Raw genomic sequence first — 19,398 nt, 5'->3', positions numbered from 1 at the left:
TGTTGGACTCAATTTGCTAGTATTTTGTTATAGATTTCTGCATCAATATTCATTAGAGAAATTGTTCTTAAGTTTTTTTTTTTTCTCATAGTATTTTTATCTGGCTTTGGTATTAGGGTGATTTTGGCTTCCTAGAATGAGTTAGGTAGGGGACCCTCCTTTTCAATTTTTTTGAAGAGTTTTAGCAGATTTGATACTAATTCTTCTTGGAATGATTGTTAGAATTCACCTGTGAGACAATCTGGTCCTGGGCTTCACTTTGTTTTGGGAAGTCTTTGATGATTTATTCAATCTCTTTATGTGTATTTGGTTTGTTGAAATTTTCTGTCTTCTAAAGCCAGTATAAATTGTTTTTTTGGTTTTAAGAATTTGTCTATTTTATCTAGACTTTCTAATTTGCTGGCATACAGTTGTTCATAATATCCTCTTATGATCCATTTTATTTCTGTGTTGTCAATAGTAATTCCCCCCTTTCATTTTTGACTTCTTTTATTCTCACTTTCTCTCTGGCTTTGTTTGTCAGTCTACTAACACTTTTTCAATTTTACCGATCTTCTCAAAGAAACAACTTTTGCTTTTGTTAATGCTCTCTAATGTTTTTTAAAATTCTCTTTTTCATTGATTTTTGCTCTAATCTTTGATATTTATTTCTTTCTGCTTACTTTGGGTTTAGTTTTCTGTTTTTTTTTTTTAGATCCTCTGGTAGTAAAAGTAAGTCTTTGATTTTAATTCTTTTTCCTTTTTTAACGTAAGCATTTACTGTTATAAATTTCCCCTTTGTGCACCACTTTCACTGCAACCCTTACATTTGGTATGTTGTATTCTTATTTTAATTCATCTCAGTGCATTTGCTGATTTTTCTTGTGTTTCATCTTTGACCCATTGATTAGGCTTAAGAGTGTGTTATTTAACAACTTCCATACATTTGTGGCCATTCTAGTTCTCTGCCTATTAGGAATTTCCAGCTTCATGCAGTTGTGATCAGAAAAAGTTCTTTGAATAATTCCAATCTTTTAAAAATTTTTGAGGCTCATTTTGTAACCTAACGTGTAGTCTATTCTAGAGAATGATCCATGTGACTTGAGAAGAATGTATATCCTACTGTTATGGATGTGCATTATTCTATATGTCCTTTAGTTCTAGTTCACTTATCATTTATCATGTTATTCAAATTCTCTCCTTATTGACTATCTAGATGTTCCTTCTATTGATGAGTATGGTGTATTGAAGTTTACAATTTTATTGTAAATGTGGCTATTTCAGTTTTGCCAGCATTCACCTCATGGATTTTTGAGCACCATGGTTAAGTGCATAAATATTTGATTGTTCTTTCTTCTTGTTGAATTGACCCTTTTATTAATATGCAGTGTCTTTCTTTATTTCTTCTAACAGCTTTTGACTTAAAGTCTATTTTTCCAATAGTGGTATATCTGCCCCAGCTCTCTTTTTGTTGTTGTTTGTATGTGCCATGGTCACGTTCATGTGTCAACTTGGCCAAGTGGTGGTACCTGTTCGTCTGGTTGGGCAAATGCTGGCCTGTCTGTTGTGATGAGGACATTTCATAGAATTAAATCATAATCATGTCAGCTGCATCCACAGCTGATTCCATTTGTAAACAGCCAAAAGGGAATGTCTTCTGCAATGAGTGATGCTCAATCTAATCACTGGAAGCCTTTTAAGGAAGATTCAGAAGAGGCAGGCTCTTTTCCTGCTTTGGCTGGTGAGCCTCTCCTGTGGAGTTTGTCCAGACCCTCCATTGGAATTGTCGGCCTCACAGCCTGCCCTGCAGATTTTGGACTCTGTGTTCCCACGGTCACGTGAGACACTTTTATAAATTTTATATTTACAAGTGTTCCCTGTTGATTCTGTTTCTCTAGAGAACCCTAACTAATACAGTTTGTATTATCTTTTCCCATCTTTTTGCTTTCAACCTATTGTGCCTTTTGGTCTAAGTTTAATTTTTTCTGAACTTTCTTATCTATTCTGCAAGTCTGTATCTTTTGATTAGGAAGTTTAGTTCATTAACATTCAGTGTTATTGTTGTAAAGGCAGTACTTACCTCACACAATTTTGTCCTTTTTTAATATATCACATCTTTTTGTCCCTTGGTTCTTTTTCTACAGTCTTTTTTTCTGTATACTTGATCTTTTGTGATGTATCTGATCCCCTTCTCATTTCTGTTTTTGTATATTTTTAAAATACATTCTTTGTGGTTACCTTGGGAATTGTATTATATAACCTAAGTCTATACCCTACTAACTTGAAAAGATACCAATTTAACTTCAAAGATATACATGTTCTCTGCTCCTATATCCCTGTTTTCCATCCTTATATTGTTTTTGTCCCAAATACTTCTTAATACTTTGCATGTCCATTATCAAGAAATATGACAATTCTTATTCAGTTGTATTCTAACTCATAGGAATTAAAGAGTAGAGTTATATATTGAGTATGCAGTACTATTGGGCTTTGCATTTACCCATTTAGTTACCCTTACTGAAGATCTTCCCTTCTTCACACTATTCCAAGCCACTCTCCCCTATCTTTTCCTTCTAACCTGAAGAACTCCCTTTAGCTATTCTTGTAGGCCAGACCTTTTAGTGATTACCTCTCTGAATTTCTGTTTATCCATGAATGTTTTAAACTCTCCCCCATTTTTGAAGGACAGTTTCTCCAGCTTAAAAAAAAAAATCTCGGCTGGTAGTTTTCCTCTTTCAGTACTTTAAATATACCATACCACTGCCTTCTCACTACCATAGCTTCTGATGAGTATTTAGTCTTAATGAGGACCCCTTGTATGCAATAAATTACTTTTCAATTTTTGCTTTCAGAATATTTTTATCTTTGACATTTGACATTCTGATTAGTATGCACCTTTATCCTGTTTGGTGCATGTTGTGTTTCTTAGACATGTGTCTTTAATGTCTTTTATAAGAGTTGGAAAATTTTCAGCCATTATCCCTTCAAATATGTTTCAACCCCCTTTCCATTTGCTTCTCCTTTTGGGACCCCTATAGTGCATATGTTGGTATGCATCATGCTCTCATTCCTGTCCCTTAGATACTGCTTAATTCTTTTCTCCATCTGTTTTTCTACATGATTTTAAGTGCCCTGTCTTCTAGTTCACTGATTCTTTCTTCTGCCTGTTCAAATATGCTGTTGTGTGCCCTTAGTATCTATTTAATCTCCATTATTGTGGTTTAAAACCCCATAATTCCTTTCAGATTTTTAAAAACTTTTTAATTCTTCTTTTTGCTCTCTCATTGTCTTCTTAGTATACTCTAACTGACAATTCATACTTAGTTATTTCTATCCATATTTTCCTCCATGCTCTTGAATTGATTTATATTTCTTTGACTAGTTGTTCCAAAGTCTGTGTTTCCTCTGAAGTTTTAATTTGTTCTTTTAGCTGAGCCATACCATTCTATTTCTTAGTATGGCTTGTGACATTCTGCTGATGTCTGGGGATCTGATTATTTTGATATGCTAAGTCTGAAGATCAGTTTGCCTGAAGTTTTATTGTAGATTGGCTGTGTGTTAAAGCTATTCTTCATCACTTGGTCCAACTTTTATTAGATCTTTAGAGTAGCTTTATTTGAACTGTTTAGATTTTCTCATGTCTTCTATATCTGTTTCTTGTCCCAGTCAGGTGGTACAATTTTTAAGATTGCCGTTTTATATGAAATTGTTTCACAGCTTCCTTTCCTCTCTTGTTTCTCTGGAAATCCTAGCCAATTCTGTTTGCTTTTGTGCAGAATTTTCTCTCCAGATCCTATAATTTGTTTAACTTCTTTGTCTTACTCAGTGCCCTCTTTTCATTACATTTTTTCTGTCCTTGTGCCAGTCCTGCCTTAAAGCAGTTCAGTCCCACAACCCCACTTTTTTTTTTTTCCATGAGAATTTTCTGCCTTTGGTTAGTTCCCTATAAAGGTATCTTTCCACAGGGACCCAGGTGGCATCAAATTCCAAAAATGCTCTGTTGTTTTTTTTTCATTTGGGTCATTCAGTAATCAGAGACTGGGTTGAATGTGTACGTCCCTTGCCCATAGTTCTGCCACACTGGGCCTTTTGATATGCCTGCATTTGTCAGCTGCTTGGGCTCTGTCCTGAGTCTCTGTGATCTTGGGTCCCTGTGCTTGTGTTCAGCCCTGAATCTCTGAGGACTTGGTTTTCTGTGCTTGGGTTTCACCCAGGGTTTCTGTGGACATGGGTCCCATGTCTACATATATGGAAGGTTCTAATTCAATATTGTGAGTGCCACTGTGGTCTGCTTCCATGACTGAAGGTAACCTGACCCTGCTGCCTCTTTGTGACTCTTACGCTTCATGGGACCACTGAGGAAGAGGAGTCTAGATTGGCATATCATTGCTGCAAATCTCCTACCTTATTTTTATTGTTTTTTTTTTTCTTCCATCAGCATCTGTGGAGTCCTTCTCCAGTCTGTAATGTCTTCCAAAGTTCCAAGTAAGTGGGGTTTGTCTTTTTATTTGTTGTTTCTGAGAGGAGACCATTATGTTGATGGCATCAGTGTCTGGAAATTTCTACATAGACAATTAAGACATTAGCTAAAAGATAATGCTATTTCTTTCTCTCTAATCCACATGACTTTTATTTCCTTCTCTTCTCGAATAGCAGACTATAATTTCTAGCACTTTGTTTTAGGTTTTCTTAGACTGTTAATGCAGTGATATATATTGATTTTTTTTTTTTTTTTACATTGAGACAGTCATATTCCCTGGAAAAATAATCCAGTTAATCATGTTGTATAAATCTTTTTATATTTTGTTGAATTATATTTGCTAATATTTTTTTAAGAACATTTGCATTTATATTCATTAGGAATATTGGTGTGCAGTTTTTTTTTAGACTGTCATCTCTGATTTTGGCAACAGAATAATACAGGCTACATAAAATAAATAAAATGTTTTTTCTTAAATTTTCCAAAAGAGAATTAGTAGATTTCTTTAAAAGCTTGATATCATTTGCAGTAAAACCATCTGGACTTGCAGATTACTTTGGGGGAAGCTTTTCAACTGAGTTCAATTTCTTTAATAGTTGCAGAACACTTCATATTATCTATTTCAGCTGGATGAGTTGTGATGATTTTAGAGGTCCATTTTGTATGTATCAATTTTGTATTTGTGAAGTTATTTGTAGTATTCTCTTATTAAATTTTTATGTATGCAGTGTCTGTAGTGATATACCTTGTTTTGTTCCTAACATTAATAATTTGTGCTTCTCTCTCTTTTTCATTGTCTTGTCAATTTTATTGATCTTTTAAAATATCAGCTCTTTGTTTCATTGATGTTCTCTATTGTGTTTCTGTTTCAAGTTTCATTGATTTCTGTTGTTGTATAAATTATTTCCTTCCTTCTTCTTGCCTTGGGTTTACTTTGCTTTTCTTTATCTTGGTTCTAGGCACACATAAGTACCATAAGTTTCCCTCTCACTTCCTTTATCTATGTTCCACAAATTTTGATATTCTGTTCCATATATTTCTTGATTTTCCTTGAGACTCCTTCTTTGACAACTGACTATTTAGAAGTGTGCTATTTAGTTTCTAATTGTTCTCTTGCTATCTTTCAATTACTGTTATCGACTTTGTCCCCATTGTGCTCAGAGAACACATCCATATGACTTAAAGTCTTTTACATTTTTGAGGTTTGTTTTATGGCACAAGGCATGGTCTATCTTTGTATATGTTCCATGGGCATGTGAAAACATGTGCATTTTGCTAGTTATTTTTGGGACGAATTATAAATGTTGGTTAAATTATGTTGGTTAATTTAGTTGATTAGTTATTTTACATCTTGCTGAATATCTGTTGAGTTGTTTAATTAAGTGTTGTGAGGGGAGATGTTGAAATCTTCAAACATATTTGTGAATTGTCTCTTTCTCCCTTCATCTCGATTACTGTTTGTTTCAAGCATTTTCCACCTCTTTTGTTTATTGAACGCATATTAGAATTGCCATGTATTCTAAGTTGAATGACCATTTTACCATAACATAATGTCCCTCTTTGTTACTAGCTGCATTCTTTACTCTGAAGTTCTCTTTATCTGATAATCATATAATCACATATGTTTTCTTATGATTATTATTTAATAATTAATGACATAACATTTTTATTACTTTACTTTCAGCCAGTCTATACTAATATTTATTGATTCACAGCGTTTCTGTTTTTTACATATAATATAGCTCAAATGCTCTTAATTTGCCCAATGGTGTTGTGCCTGTTTTTTCAAAAACATGCATAATTATTTACTAATTAAATTGCCAGGTTGTCGTTACTATTTATATACAGATTATGTTCACTTGCCCTTGAGAGTTAGCATTGATATTAATTTTTCCATAGCACATACCTTGCTTGTAGTAAGCATCTAATAGTATTAGTTGTATTGAATTAGTATTCCAGGTGATGATTAGTACATGAAAATTTTAATGTTTATGTTCTTTTGATGAAATTGTTGACATAGACTAAGTTTTTAAAACTGTACTTGATACTTTAAGAAGTACATGAGGGTAGATTGACGATATGACCTAAGAGAATTATAATATCAGAATTTGCCTTTTGAAAAATGTGATCACGAGTCTAGCCTTTAAAACAATATGTATAAAAAATCAGCTAACAAATCAATTAAACAATATAAATGTTTTTATTTCTTAATCACGTTCTGATGTCCAAGGGTGGTATTTATAGACATATCAAATTATTAGACTGTAAGAGATTGAATAAAGAATTCATTTTTTTCACATAATGTAATCAGAAATTAAAATCCCAAAATTAATATTTTCAGACAGAAATGAAGTTTTCAATATCCCTTGTTACAACTATCCTTTTATCCTTACAGATCCTTCCAGTAGTTTTGGTATAGATTAGACATTTAGTGAGAATGCAGAAATATATCAAACATAATGAGAAAGTTATCAGTATGGTTAAAAAAATACAGTAAAATTCTAAACAGTTAAGATGTGAATACCACAGCCAAAGAAGGTCTGCATTAATACATATTTTATTTTTAAAATACATAGAATTATAAGTTTTAATAAATATGCCATTTTCTTTCATATTTCAAAGCTGACTCCCATTTACTGTAGATAAGGGTAGATCTAGATATGTCAATATTGAGAATTTGAACAAGCTGATATATCTGTGGCAGTATTAGTTCCACTATGAGAGGAAAGTTGTTGCACAACCTGAATCCATTTTGGCCTTGAAAAATTTCCTTATTCCAGCATTTCAAATTGTACTTACCAATAAATTAGAACAAGAGAAGTATTTTTGCCATGTAAGAATGCCAATTTTTTCTGTCTTGCAAAGGTAAGATTACGTATGATAGAAAGAAAGCAAGATGACTACTGCAAATTTAAAAATACCTGAAGATGAATTTAAATTTTCCATTAGTCTTTGAATTTACTGGCTAGCTGGTCCTTTGAAATATTTTTCCAATCCTTTTAATGAGATAGACTTGAAAGATGTATTTTGGTCTGAGAGTAGCTAGATACAAAATTTTTGTAATTGTCAAACTGAAAGCCAGGTTGCAAAACCAAAGATAAATCTTCCCCATTTTATTGAATTGTCACCATATTTTAAAGCAAGCAATCTATTTGGTAAGACATTCTTTGGTTTGAGTGATGTTTTACGTTATAGTGCATGAAATCAATTAATCTTAATTACTCTACTGTGCTAGTAATTTCACATTGATTTGAGGCTAGTAATCAATACCAGTGACATATGATTTTATATGATAGGCTCTATAATTTAATATGCAAGAAATTAATTTATTATGAAAACTAAATACTTTTCTTTAGATGCAAAAAAGTCAACCAGTCTATATCATTATGATTGAAATGAGTTTATTTTAGGCAGCATATAATTAGGTCATATTTTTAAAACTACATGCTTATCTTTGTCTTTTAATTGGCATATTTAGACCATTTACAGTTTTTTGTAAATAAACTTTTTATTTAAGAAAAACTTTAGATTACAGAATAATTGTGAATATAGGATGTAGAGTTCTTGCATATCTCTTACCCAGTTTTCCCTATTATTAATATTGCACATTAGTATAGTACACTTGCAAAAATTACATTTGCAGGAATTAACAAAACAGTGTTTATATATTATTATTAATTAAATTCCATACTTTATTTGGATTTCCTGAGTTTTTTTCCTAATGTGCTTTAATCTGTTCCAAGGTCCCATTTGTCCTGATAACCACTAATATGGCATCTTTCATGATGTTTTTTCCACTTTAGATATTTTAAATGAATGGAACCATACAATGATCATTTATGACTGGATTCTTTCATATAGTGTAATGTTTTCAAGGTTCTTCTATATTGTGTTATAAATCAGTACTTCATTTGTTTTTATGGCTGAATAATGTTCCATGTATGGGTATATTAAATTTTGTTTATCCACTCATCAGTTGAGGGACATTTGGGTCATACTTGACCTGTGATAAATGAGGCAAAATGAACACCCAGAGCATGAGTCACCATGTCATTCTTTGGATCCTGAGTTTCTTTGTCAACTTTCCTTCTTCTTTCTTCTTCACAGACTCTTTTCTGTTTGCTTTTATATAGCTTTACTTAGTAAAACAAATAGGGAAAAATACATCCACTCCATCTTCTTGGAAGTGGAATTCAGGATATATATTTTAAGTATTGCAACCACTTCCATTGTTTATGCAAGTAACTTAGAAATAGTAAACTCAGTTTCAGAATAATGACTTGATTATTAAAATCATTACTTTCGACGTTGTTTTTTAATTTATTTTAAGATTTGTGTGTGTTGAAGTAAGGGACAAGTGTTATATTTTGCTTTTATCTTAAGCAGATTATTTTATTACTTTTAAAATGGTCCCAGTGGTGTCAGCAAGGTGGAGGAGTAAGAAGCCCTAGGTAAATACACCTTAACAGAGACTTCAAAAAAAAAAAAAAATACAAGCAGAAAGAGTCAGAGCCAACTTGCTTAGAACTCTAGATACAATCAAGAAAATATTTATCAGAAAAAAGAAAATTTAGACATGGTGGGAAAGCTTCCTAGCACTTCCTTTCTCCCTGACCCCAACCACTCTTCCAGTTTAGTGCTACAGTCTGTGGGACTGGTGGTGGCCTATGTCCTCAGTGAGTGGTTTGTATTGCTAGTGCAGGTCCCTGTTACCTTGTTATTGTTAATGCACAAATGTAATGTATGTGCATATATATTTCAATTTTTCCCTTAGAAAATTGACTCAAGATGCCAATTTGTTTCACCTAACTTGGAGTTCACTTGAGGATGTGGGGAGAAGCAATAGAGAGAAATGGCATGGGGTTGAGAAAACCAGAGCTACCTCCATGAAAGTCTGTGGCTGACATAAAAGAAACAGCACCTACAAACTCGGAGGGAAAGCTGGGGAAAAATTTCATTTTGGAGAGGAGTAATTAGAATATCTAGGTGCATTATTGCATACTCTGGAGTCTTTGAAAGCTACTTCACATGCCCGGGGAATGATGCATGCTCAGAAACACCTGAGAAGGAACTAACAGTTCACCTTGGGCTGATCTATAGTCTCAGTACATATTGGGGCTAAGAGTTGAAGGAAGACCACACCAATAGAAGTCAACTGCTATGAAATCCTGTTGAAGGGGGAGAATTTGACTTCCATAGTTAGCACATCAAAATAATCAAATGTCACACAAAAAAATAACCAAATGTTCAGACTTCAACAAAAAATTGCAAAGTAAAAAAAGAAACAAGAAAGATGGCCTACTCAAAAGAACAATACAAATCAACAGAAAGTTTACTGGAAGAAGCTCAGATAGTATACTACTAATCAGAGAATTTTTAAAAATTTATTTTATTTATTAAACATACCAGCATACAAACACAAACATTTTTACCATATGATCATTCCATTCTACATATATAATCAGTAAATCACAATATCATCACATAATTGTATATTGATCATCATGATCATTTCTTAGAACATTTGCATCAATTCATGAAAAGAAATAAAAAATAAAACAGAAAAAAATCATACATACCATACCTCTTACCCCTCCCTTTCATTGATCACTAGCATTTCGATCTACTAAATTTATTTTAACATTTGTTTCCCCTATTATTTATTTATTTTAATTTATTTAATCCATATGTTACTTATCTCTCCATAAGGTAAATAAAAGAATCATCAGACACACAAGGTTTTCACACAGTCCCATTGTGAAAGCTATATCATTATACAATCGTCTTCAAGAAACATGGCTACTGGAACACAGCTCTACATTTTCAGGCAGTTCCCTCCAGCCTATCCATTACACCTTAACTAAAAAGGTGATATCTATTTAACGCATAAGAATAACCTCCAGGATAACCTCTCAACTCTATTTGGAATCTCTCAGCCATTGACAATTTATTTTGTCTCATTTCTCTCTTCTCCCTTTTAGTCAAGAAGGTTTTCTCAATCCTTTGGTGCTGAGTCCCAGCTCATTTAGGATTTCTGTCCCATATTGCCAGGAAGGTCCACACCTCTGGGAGTCAGGTCCCACATAGAGAAAGGGAGGGCAGTGAGTTTGCTTGTTGTGTTGGTTGAAAGAAAGAGGCCACATCTGAGCCACAAAAGAGATTCTCTTGGGGATGACTCTTAGGCCTAATTTTAAGTAAGCTTAGCCTGTCCTTTGCAGGTTTAAGTTTCATATGTACAAACTCCAAGATTGGGGGTTCAAACTATTGCTTTGGTTGTCTCCACTTCTTGTGAGAATATCAAGAATTCTCCACTTGGGGAAGTTGAATTTTCCCCTTTCTCACTATTCCCCCAAGGGGACTTTGCAAATGCTTTTTTATTCACTGTTCAAGTCACTCTGGCTAATCAAAGATTTTAAATAAACTCTCCTAAAAGTGTTCAAGGAGCCAAAGGAAAATATGAATCAAAAACTAAAGGATATCAGGAAAATGATATATGAACACAAGGAGCAATTAGAAACTTTAGAAAGGAACCAAGTAGAAATCCTGGAAATGAAAAGTACAATAACTGAAATAAAAAAAAAATCATTAGAGCTCTTCCACCATGGCCGTGAGAATGAAAATATCTGTTTCACGTTCAGAAGCAACCGGACAGAGGCAACTGTGGTTTACTTCATTACATGCCTCCATTTCTAGCCTGTGAGGGTGTTCTCATGAGACGAGCTTGCTGAAAAGGCTATGTCTAGTCAAGAAAACTTTGAAAGAAATTTTGAATCACTAGACCTTGTGTAATTGACTAAAAAGCAGCCACAGTGGTAAGAACTGTTTCAGCAGGAATCTGGGCCCTGCTGAAGCCAAAAACTATAGCGTGTCATTCAAGCTGTGAATTGGAGGCATCACTGGATGGTGCACAAGTAGCATATTCCAGAAGTTGAGAAGTTGGGTGCAACAGCTGTAGGGAGTGGACTTTTTCTCCTTAAGCTGGCAAACCGTACATTATAGCTGACTGGCAGCAAGTAGAGAAGGATATGAAGAAAGCTAAGGGGCAGCTGAAATTCTGTAAGAGCACCCAAATACCCACCGAAATAGAAGGAAAGTTGAAGAGAAGGGATCGTTTGTGAGGAAGAATGTTCTTGTGACTGAGGGATGTTTTGGAGGCCTTCTGGTGGCATGCCATCGTAAAGAGGATGATTTCATGTGCATTGCTCCTTTGTTTTTGTTTTTCATCATCATTCATCAGAAAGTATCAGTTATGCTTTTCCTGCCAACAGCATCTGCTCTTAGTCATAAGACATTGAGTCTCCTCCTCCCACTTCTGCTCCTCCTCCACCTCCTCCTCTTCTCTCATGCCTTCCTCATTGCAATGCTGGATCTGAATGGTTTTCTGTAGGCATTTTTTGCACAATAACTATTATGGCCCTAACTTGAGCTTGATGGTGATGGAAGAGACAATAGATGTTACTGTACACTCCTTACTTTGGCTAATGTGTAGGTCACTGTGGTAGTTAGATTCAGTTGTCAACTTGGCCAGGTGAAGGCACCTAGTTCTGTTGCTGTGGACTTGAGCCAATGGTACGTGAACCTCATTTGTTGCTAATTACATCTGCAGTTGGCTAGGAGGTGTGCCTGCTGCAATGAATGACGTTTGACTTAATTTGTTGGTGCTTAAATGAGAGAGCACAACATAGCACAGCCTAGGCAGCTTGGTATTCCTCATCTCAGTGCCTGAAGCTCAGCCCAGGCCTTTGGAGATGCAGAAAGAAATCACCCTGGGGAAAGCTGTTGGAACCCAGACACCTGGAGAGAAGGCCAGCAGAGACCATCCTGTGCCTTTCCACGTAAGAAAGCGGAAAGTTAGCTGCCTTTCCTCTGAAGAACTAGCAAAATAAATTCCCTTTTATTAAAAGCCCATCCATCTCTGGTGTGTCGCATTCCTACAACTAGCAAACTAGAACAGTCACCAAGAGTGTTTCTTTCCTCTCTATATAAGATACTTATTAGAACACATCACAAGATGACTCACCATGGAGGATGAATGGATACTCAAAGGTTCTGAACTGTTGATTTGGAAATAGAACATAGATACCTTATTGTTATGGGTTGCATGGAAAAGAACTGTATACATTTGCTTTTAAGCATGAAATGTTTTGGTATATCTGTGTCTACTTTTCTCTTTACCAGGTTATTTTTAGACTACAGAAAGAGAATTATTCATACCTGTTATTATTGTCTTAACAAAATCAAAGCATGAGCACTTTACTTGAAAAATGTGGAAATAGAATGAACCTGTGCTGAAGGTGTGTGCTGTACTGATGGATTGTAGTGGGTGGGGAGGTCTTTAGGAAGCCAACCAATAGAAATACATTGTGGGATGGACAGACTTAGGGTTTCATTTAGGGTCATGAAGATACTGTCTGCAGGATGTTGTACACCACATAGGATAATGAACTTCATGATTAGAAGTGGTTTATTAATGGCAAAATAAGTTTCATTAGCTAGGGATGGGAAGAAGCACTCAACTTTATATTTAATGGGAAAGGATTTAAGGTTTGAAATTTAAAGCATTCTTTATCTCTTGGTAACACATTAGGAATAGCCATAGCTCTTCGTACCAATTCCAGTATTTCTTTATCCTGAAAGTATGAAATTTAACATTTGAACCAGATTCTTTGACATAAAAGGCATTCAGAACTGAGAAAGAGAATGCATGAGAAATAAATTATTTCCATGATCAAGTGTAATGGCTCTCATGATGACCTCTAGCTCTTAAAATTTTCTTTAAAATAAAAGTTTTTATATGTAAACACATACACACATACATATGCTTAGAGAAAGTCTTAGCACTTTTTGTTGTAATGGTCCGTTTACAAGTACAAGATTTTTGAGGACAGAGTTTGTATCTTTTTTAACATTATATGCACAAGGCCTAGTGCTTCATATAGGTGTTCGATATTTTTGAATATATGAATAATGACCTCATAGAAAGATATCGTGGAAAGGTCTTGATCTAAAGAATTATGAGCTCCAAGAAAGCAGAAAACTCACTATAAAAAGTTATTTTTATCTTTAATTAATTCTAAAGCTGCAAGTGACCTCTAGTGAAATGTATGTGTTTCTAAATCCCTGAGTTTAAAATGTTTGCCTTTTAATCTATCTTGAGATTGATGTATTGAATTTGAAAAAATGAAGTAACTCACAGGATTTGTCTATATTTTTAGAATCCATCCATTTGTATTTTCTCCTTAATAAATTACAGTGATATTAGAAGACAACATAAATTACTTGCAAAATATATGAACCACCCTGTAATCCTAATGGTATGAACCTCTTTTGCTGCATGTTTTTCTATTAGACTTAATTTTTTTCACCTATTATTATGAAAATTTTCAGACATTTATAAAACTAGAGAAAATAGTATAATGAATCCCTTGTATCCATTTTCCACCTACAATAACAATTTTAAATAACAAAATTTGTTGCGATATGGCCCTGTCCCTATGAAGATGGTGAAATAAGATGGCTTTAGCACTCTTGACTCCCACAAAGTCTTTGAACAACCAGCAAGAACTGGCAGAAACATCTTTTTTAATGCTCTGGGAAATAGTTACAGGACTGCAGTAACAGGTTGAGCACCAATGAGCCCTTTCACTCCCTGAAGGTGATGGAAAGTCATAGTTCTCTGGCTGGTGCCTCTCCCACCCCTTCACTGATCAATGTAGAACTGGTAAATGCTCCCAGTGCAGATCTGTGGTCCTAGCATGGTAACACTTGTGCATATATTTGAAGGACACATGTCTGGTCCAATCTGTCTATTGGTAGCCTGAGGAACTTGATATCCTAGAACTTGCTCTGAATGCAGAAGGCAGCTTACAAAGTGCTATTATAGAACATGGTGGGAGAGCAGTTTAAGTGCTGACTGGTACAAGGGACTGTTGCCTGTAGGACATAGAGTGCAGTGGCTGGGAATGTGAGGATATTTTTCTAGGGAAGAGGAGACATTTGGAACTGTGTAAACAAGGAATTCCTAGGGCTGCATCTATTCGCTCAAGAGAAAATGCATGCAGGGAAAGGATGAGGGAGGCCCCTACAGCTATACCTTCAACTTATTGTATGGATAAGCCTTGAAGAGGAGCACTTGCTCAGGTCAATCTGCAAAGTTTAGGAAAGGTGTTTTCTTTTTCATAATATTAGTTGGACACAAGTTTAAAGAACAGAAGTCTCATAGACTAAATTCCAGCAACAACACATCATAAATAATCAAAATATCCAGGCTTCAACTGAATACTACAAAACAAAGAAACAAACAGGAAATAATGCTCCAGGTAAAGGACAAAATTAAAGCATTAGAAACCATCAATGATGAGGATCAGACCTGGAACAACCATCAAGGACGTCTTAAAATATGCTTAAAGAGCTAAAAGAAACATGGACAAAGAACAGAAGGGTATCAGGAAAGCAATAGATGAAAACAAACGAATACCAATAGAGAGATGGAAATTATGAAGAAACCACACAGAGCTGATGACCACAGTAACAGAAATTTAATATTCCTTAGAGGGGTTCAATAGCAGATTGGAGCTAGAAGAAGAAAAAATCAGTGAATTTGAAGATAAGGCCCTTGAAATCAATCTGAGAAGGAAGAAAGAATGAAGGAAAGCAAACAGAGCCTGAGAAACCTTTGGGACACCATAAAGCACACCAATATATGCATTGTGGAAACCCTCGAAAGAGAATAAAGAAAGGAACAGAGAAAATATTCAAGGAAATATTAACTGAAAACTTACCCAATTTAATGAAAGACATGAATACACATCCGTGGCATTCAGTGTAATCCAAACAAGATACAACCAATAGATCCATGCTGTAGCATGTTGTAATCAAACTGTCAAATGCCAGAAATAAAGAATTCTAGAAGCCCTAAAAGAGAAGCAACATGTTATGAGGAAGCCTCTATTTGATTAAGGGCTAATTTCTCATCAGAAACTATGGAGGCAATAAAGCAGTGGAAGGACACATTTAAAGTTCCAAAAGCAAAAAACTACCAACCAGAAATTCTATATCTGGCAAAACTGTCTTTCAAAAATGTGGAAGAGCTTAAGATATTCACAGATTAAAAAAAAGTTGAGAAAGTTCATGACCACTAAATCAACTCTACAAGAGATGCTTAAGAGAGTTGTGCAGGTTGAAAGGAAAGGATGATAAATAATAGATTGAAACCATGTGAAGAAATTAAAATCTCTGGTAAGGATAATGACAAGGGTATGTATAAATGCTAAACCTCTTGTATGCTTTGGTTTGTAACTCACTTTTTACTTCCTACAGATCTAAAAAGCAAATATATAAAATGTAATGATAAATCAATGGCTTTGGGCAATAATGTACAAACATGTAATTTGTAACAAGAACTACATAAGTAAGAGAACAGAGGGTTATAGGAATAGAGTTTGTGTACACTATTGAAGTTAAGTTGGTGTGAAAGCAAACAGATTATAGATTTAGAGTGTTAAATTTAAGACCCAACTACAAAGAAAATAGCAGATAATATGTAAGGTCATAGAGACAGAAATTGGAGTACAGGTTGCCAGGGGCATGCAGCAAGGGGAATGATGTGATAATGCAAAAGGACATAGGGTTCCTTTTTGGTAAGATGGGAAGGTTTAGCAAAGATAGTGAGGATAGTGCAACATAGGAAAGTTTAGCAAAGATAGTGAGGATATTGTAACATACTGAATATGATTGATTCCACTGAATAGTATGCTTGAAAGTGGGTGAGACGAGAAAGTTTATGTTGTATATATGTTCCCAAAATTTAAAAAAGTAAAAACCATCTAAAGAGACAATGACAATTAAAGGCAATACGTGATCCTAGACAGATTTTAACAAGGGAGAAGTTTCGAGAAACATTATTGGCATATTTGAAAGAATTCGAATACAGAGTGTAAGTTTTAGGTCAAAATTAAATTTCTTGAACTTGATAACTTTATTTAAAGTGGATGACACATAAGTGAATATCCTTGTTCCTAAGAAATGTACATGACAGTATTAAATATGCAAAGAATATGATGTATTCAATCTACACTCAATAGTTCAGAAAATGGATTGATGAATAGATACATGGATGGATAGAGAGAATGGTATGGCAAATGTAAGAAAATATTAAAATTGGTGGCTATGGATTTCTGGGTAGATGGGTTTTATTTCAGTTCTATGTATGGGTGTGTATTATTTCTGTAACTGTCCTATAAGTTTGGAAATATTTCAAAATAATAAGAATAAGATTTTAAAAATTATTAAAAGTGTTCAGTACTAGATTTGAATAGACAGAAGAAGATTTTTATAAGAGACATGAATAAACACATCCAAGCAGTTCAAAGAATTCCAAATGTAAATAAATTAAAAGTGATCCATACCAAAACACATTATAGCCCAAATTTTGAAAATCAAAGACAAAGAGGAAATTAAAAAACAAAACAAAACAACAACAAGAAGAGAGAAGTGACTCATAAGATACAAGCCATTCTAAACAAGATTAAGTACCAATTTCACATAAAAAATGAGGGGGTCAATGATTAGTGGGATGACATATTTAAATTGCTGAAAGAAGCTATTAACCAGCAATTCTATATCTGGCAAAATTGTCCTGCCAAAATGAAGAAAAAATGAAGACGTTCCCAGATAAACAAATGCTAAGGGAGCCCATATCCATTAAACCTCTACAACAAATGCTAAAAGAAGACCTTCAGGATGAAATGAAAATACTCTAGATGATATATTGAAGCCATATGAAAAAATCAAGGTCTATGATAAAGGTAACTACATGGGTAAATATGAATATCAAACTTATTGTACTGTTGGTTTGTAACTCTGGTTCCTATTTATTACATGATTTAAAATACAAATGAATGAAAATAATCATGATTCTATGTTTTTAGGCACACAAAGTATAAAGATTTAATTTGCACTATGAATAACATAAAATAGGGAACATAGGAGGGGTACACGAACAAAAATTATGTATGTTACTGAAGTTAAGTTGAAATCAATTTATATTAGATTGTGATTGATTTAGGATGGTAAATGTAAATCCCATGATAATCCTAAGAAAATATACTTATATATACAGAAAACAAATGAGTGGAATTAAATTGTTTCATGATAAGAAATAAACTATACACAAAAGAAGGCAGTAATGGAGGGATTGAGGGTCAAAAAGTACATGCTTTGTGAGAGATTTAGCTTAAATATGCAAGAGTGATTCAACACAAAAAATAAAATTAATCAAAGTAATATAACACTTTAATAGAATGAGAAAAATACACATGATACTCTCAATTCATGCAGAAAAGGCATTTGACAAAACCTCACACCCTTTCCTGATAAAGACACTCAGAAGACTGAGAATACAGAGGAACTTCCTCAACATGATAAAGGATATTTGTGAAAAACCTACAGGTGACATTATAGTCAATGGTGAAAGACTGAAAACTTTACCCTAAGATAAAGAACAAAACAGGATGCCCACTTCCACCACTGCTATTCAATATTGTACTGGAAATTCTACACAGAGAAGTTAGGCAAGAAAGAGAATGTGTTGGGAATTGAATCACGATCTCCACAAAAGGCATTTTTAGTTCCCAATGCCTGGTCCTGTGAGTGTGAAACAATTTATAAGATGTTATTAGCTAAGGTGTACCCAAAATGAATCAGTGTGGGTCTTAACTAAAAATGACTGAAATCCTTACAAACAAAGGAAAATGGATGCAGAAGAAGGCATGGGGAGCAGCCAGAATCTGGAAGTCAACAGAACCTAGAAGAGAAAGCAAAATATGTCACCATGTATGTTGTCATTAATTGAAAAGCCAAAGAACTGCAAGATTTCTGGCCAGCCAAAAGATACTGACTCTTGGGAGAAGCAAGCCTTTTAGCGTCTTAAACCATGAACCAATAAATTCCTATTGTTAAAACAATGCATTGTATGGTGTTTTAGCAGCCAGGAAACTGAAACAAAATAAAAGGCATCCATATTGGAAAGCAAGATCTAAAACTATCTTTATTCACAGATGATATAGTCCCTTATTTAGAGAAATCCAAAAAGCCCTACAAGAAGTATAGTAGAAATAATAGATGAATTCAACAATATTTACAGATACAAGATTGTTATGTAATAATCAGTTCTATTTCTATAAACCAGAATGAACAATCCAATGGGAATCAAGAGAATAATTCCAGTTTACAATAACATGTAAAAGAACAAAATATATGGGAATAAATTTCACCAAGGAGGTGATAGACTTGTACACTGAAAACTACAAAGCACTACTGAAAGAAAATAAGAAGATCTAAATAAATGGCAAGACATCCCATGTTCATGGATTGCATAATTAATATAATCATCAGTATTACCCAAAACAATCTACAAGCTCCATGCAATCCCTAATCAACTTTCAGCAGCCTTTATAGCATAAATGGAAAAACCTATCCTCATATTCATATGCAACTGCAAAGGACCCTGAATAGCACATAAATCTTGAAATAGAAGAAGAAATTTGAAGGTCTCGCACTTCCCAATTTCAAAATGAACTACGAAGTTATAGTAAGCAAAATAGTGTCATACTGGCATAAAGACAGATGTACATACTAATAGATTGTTAGGAAGAGTCCAGAAATGAACCTGCAGCTGGTTTTCCACTAGGGTGCCAAGTATATTAAATGGGGAAAGAATGTTTTTTTCAAAAAATGGTGCTGAGAAAACTGGATACGCACATGCATTAGAATGAAGTTGGACACCTGCCTCATATCATATATACAAATTAATTCAAAATACATCAAGAAAATAAACATAAGAGCTTAAACCATAACATTTTTAGATGAAATTGTGGTTTTCTATGTACCCCAGAAAAATACGCTCTTAAAGTTAATCCATTTCTGTGGTTGTGGACTTA

The 19,398-nt window shown here is 34.2% G+C and overlaps 1 pseudogene; it reads left to right on the top strand.

Moving 5' to 3' along the window:
* The first annotated feature begins 11,060 nt into the window (after window positions 1–11,060).
* On the top strand, window positions 11,061–11,846 carry LOC143669612 (FUN14 domain-containing protein 2 pseudogene; annotated as a pseudogene).
* Window positions 11,847–19,398: the final 7,552 nt, after the last annotated feature.

This window comes from Tamandua tetradactyla, chromosome 26, assembly GCF_023851605.1.
Source record: "Tamandua tetradactyla isolate mTamTet1 chromosome 26, mTamTet1.pri, whole genome shotgun sequence".
NCBI lineage: Eukaryota > Metazoa > Chordata > Mammalia > Pilosa > Myrmecophagidae > Tamandua > Tamandua tetradactyla.
This window is presented reverse-complemented; position numbering and strand designations above follow the sequence as displayed.